Below are 3,292 nucleotides of genomic sequence, written 5' to 3'. Positions count from 1 at the left end.
GTCAAGCAGTAGAGTCAAGGATTTCTTGATTGAATAACATGAACATTATACATAGACATGTTTTTACAGGTAATTTTCCATGTTGGAACTCAAAGGTAAAGACATTGAGGACAGGCCATTTTGGCAGAGGTAAGATCTTCTTTGGTCACCATACTTGCGTTGTCCCTGGGGAAGTGGACGTTTCCATGTGGAATCCTAAAGCTTTTTCTGGGCCATTGTGTCTGTCCCTCACCTTCTGGTGTCTCCTGGTATGCAGCACGGATGAAAATGGCAAGTTCCCTGACCTTTCTTCTGCTCAACTTTCATGGTTGCCTCCTCTTGGTCCAGCTGCTTACTCCTTGCTCAGGTAGGGAATGATGCAACGCTTGTTTCTGAGGCAGGCAATTACCTATGAATGTCCTCATAGAACTTTTTACTCCTTCCCATACCTGGAGGTCCATTCCAACCTGAAGGATCACCTGTCACAAAGAGACAAAGGGTGCTTCTGTTAGGATTGGTTTCCTCTCAAGGTTCTCTGCATCTCGCCTTCCCTGTCTGAGAAGCACCCTTCCTCTCATGACCCCAACTCCAACACCCACTGACGGAGCCTCTCCCTTGTGCTGACAGCTCAGTTTGCTGTGCTTGGATCCCATGGGCCCATCCTGGCCATGGTAGGTGAAGATGCTGATCTGCCCTGTCACCTGTTCCCGACCATGAGCACAGAGACCATGAAGCTGAGGTGGGTGAGTTCCAATCTTAGGCAGGTGGTGAACGTGTATGCAGATGGAAAGGAAGTGGAAGACAGGCAGAGTGCACTGTATCGTGGGAGAACTTCGATTCTACGGGATGACGTCACTGCAGGGAAGGTTGCTCTCCGAATACACGTCACAGCCTCTGACAGTCGAAAGTACTTGTGTTATTTCCAAGATGGTGACTTCTATGAAAAAGCCCTGGTGGAGCTGAAGGTTGCAGATGAGCCTCCAGGTTTTGTTCTGAGAACATTTCTCTGTAGGATCTAAAGCAGAGGCAGAGTTCCTCTTCCAAAAGCACTGCAGACACTCCTGGCTGCTCACTAGCAATTACCAGCACTGCCTTCCAACTTAGCTTCTCTGAGGCCCTTAAGAAAGACACATTCTTTCTTTAGAAAGAATTCCTGATGTATCCTATGTGCTCAAGTAAACAACTCCCTCCCGCTGGAGACCAGAGATATAAGGGAAATGAAGGACGAAGGAGAGGAAGCATAAGAAACCATCTCTTCAGTGGCTGGCACACCATCATTTTGGTTTAGTTGTGTAACAGACGGCTTCTGTTGTGTCTCCAAGTGCACACTACCATGGACCCTGGGAGGTGGAATAGTGACTGTATCTGCTGCCAGTGTTTTCCAATCACTGACTCCCAGAGAGATTTTTGTAGTAGAATGAGGCATGTTTCTTACTTGTTGCAGTGAGGAAGAACACACATCATGGGGAGCTGTGGCAGTAGCTCAGTAAGAAGGTTTTAGAGCAAGATTTATTATACAATTTGGGTTTGTGTTAGGGGATTTGGGGGATGGTTTATAGACTTAGCCCTCTGCTCTGGATGAGATACTGTCAGGAAGGTGTGGGGAGATGAATTCTACGAGCGGGAGCCTTAATCAAGCTTATCCAGGAGGAAGGAGACTAGGGTGAAACTAAAGCTGTAACTGATGAAGAGGCAGAAATTCCTCATTGCCGATGGGGGATGTTTGGTCATTGTTGTGGTTTGTACGATGTTCATGTTTTTCTCTGCACTCACACATGATGTGGGGTGGTCTTGTATTTCCCATGATCTGTCACAGTGATAAAGTACTATTGTTTGTGTTCTGTGAAATTGTTCATGTTCAACAGGTGGATACCAAGACCTGGTGTCAGGTTCCAGATGCCGAGGACAGCTTTTTTCTTTCTCAGTGCAATCCCTTGCCTCATGGCTTCTGGTTGGGTTTGGTTTAAGGGGAGCTATAGCAGACAATGGTAGGAGGAAGAGAAAAGGGAGAGGTCTGGGTGCTTATTTCCTGGCTTCCTGACTGCAAGATACCCTCAGGATGGCTGCACTGCCTTGCTGAAGGTCACAGGTCAACTCAGGAATGTCCTCAATGCATTAATCTCTTCATCTATGTCTCCAGAACAGATCCCTCTCCTCCTCCCTCTGGTAATTGGGGTGGGTGGGAATAGCCCCACCTTACTGACCCTGGGATACTGCCCTAGCAAATTTAGTTTTCTTCTCATCATGACCACACTTGTGTAAATAGCTCCTGAATGAAATCTTTCTAGAATTATCAAATGTGAGTCTGCCATTGATTCCTATTGAGACCCTCCCTGATACAGGAGCTCTCAAGAATTTGAGCCAATTTATCCTTCCACAGCATTGGGTTCTGATCTTCACGTTGAAGTGAAGGGTTATGAGGATGGAGGGATCCATCTGGAGTGCAGGTCCACTGGCTGGTACCCACAACCCCAAATATAGTGGAGCAACACCAGGGGAGAGGACATCCTGGTTGTGGAAGCACCTGTGGTTGCAGATGGAGTGGGCCTGTAGCATTAGCAGCATCCGTGATCATGAGAGGCAGATCTAGGGAGGGTGTATCCTGCATCATCAGAAATTCCCTCCTTGGCCTGGAAAAGACAGCCAGCATTTCCATCACAGGTCAGTACCCTGCCTGGCCTCAGCTTTACTGAGCTGAGCTGTGGCAGTTGATGAAGGGGGATGTGTGAGTCTCTACTGTGTGAGTCTCTGCGGTCAACCTGGGTCTCTGCACTGCATGTAAGGCTCAAAGCAGGGACTTGGAGACTACTCCTTCCTCCAGGGGAGCTTCCCCACTCCACAAAGCTGTCCATGCCACAAGTGTTTACTGATCACTTCCTGTCTGACAGAAACAGAAAGTGTGACAGGCAGTGGGAATTGGGGAAAAACATTAAGATAATCTCCTTATGTAAAGTCAAATGACAAAATGGGAAAACATATATATATTTACAAACTCATAGAGAAAGAGCTAATATTTTTGAAACAGAAGATTTTAAAAACTGAGTAAAAAATTTTTAACAAAGGTCATGAATTGTTAATTCACAGGAAAGGAAATAACCCACAAAAGGGTGCTCATTCTCACACATCTAGATGTGTATAAGAGACAGATCTAGAGCAGAGGCAGAGTTCCTCTTCCAAAAGCACTGCAGACACTCCTGGCTGCTCACTAGCAATTGCCTGCACTGCCTTCCAACTTAGCTTCTCTGAGGCCCTTAAGAAAGACACATTCTTTCTTTAGAAAGAATTCCTGATGTATCCTATGTGCTCAAGTAAA

At 46.5% G+C, this 3,292-nt stretch overlaps 1 pseudogene across 1 annotated transcript in view; it reads left to right on the top strand.

Moving 5' to 3' along the window:
- Nucleotides 1-261: 261 nt before the first annotated feature.
- The window catches only part of LOC105529312, a 10,119-nt pseudogene continuing 7,088 nt past the window's right edge, over nt 262-3,292 (top strand). Inside the window, exons 1-3 of the transcript XR_001004489.1 lie at nt 262-346; nt 607-963; nt 2,360-2,640. The product of XR_001004489.1 is annotated as a butyrophilin subfamily 3 member A3-like (transcript). The remainder of the gene's footprint in view (nt 347-606; nt 964-2,359; nt 2,641-3,292) is intronic.

This window comes from Mandrillus leucophaeus, unplaced genomic scaffold, assembly GCF_000951045.1.
Source record: "Mandrillus leucophaeus isolate KB7577 unplaced genomic scaffold, Mleu.le_1.0 Scaffold760, whole genome shotgun sequence".
In the NCBI taxonomy this organism is placed as follows: domain Eukaryota; kingdom Metazoa; phylum Chordata; class Mammalia; order Primates; family Cercopithecidae; genus Mandrillus; species Mandrillus leucophaeus.
Note: the sequence above shows the minus strand (reverse complement) of the source record. Positions and strands in the feature narration are given on the sequence as shown.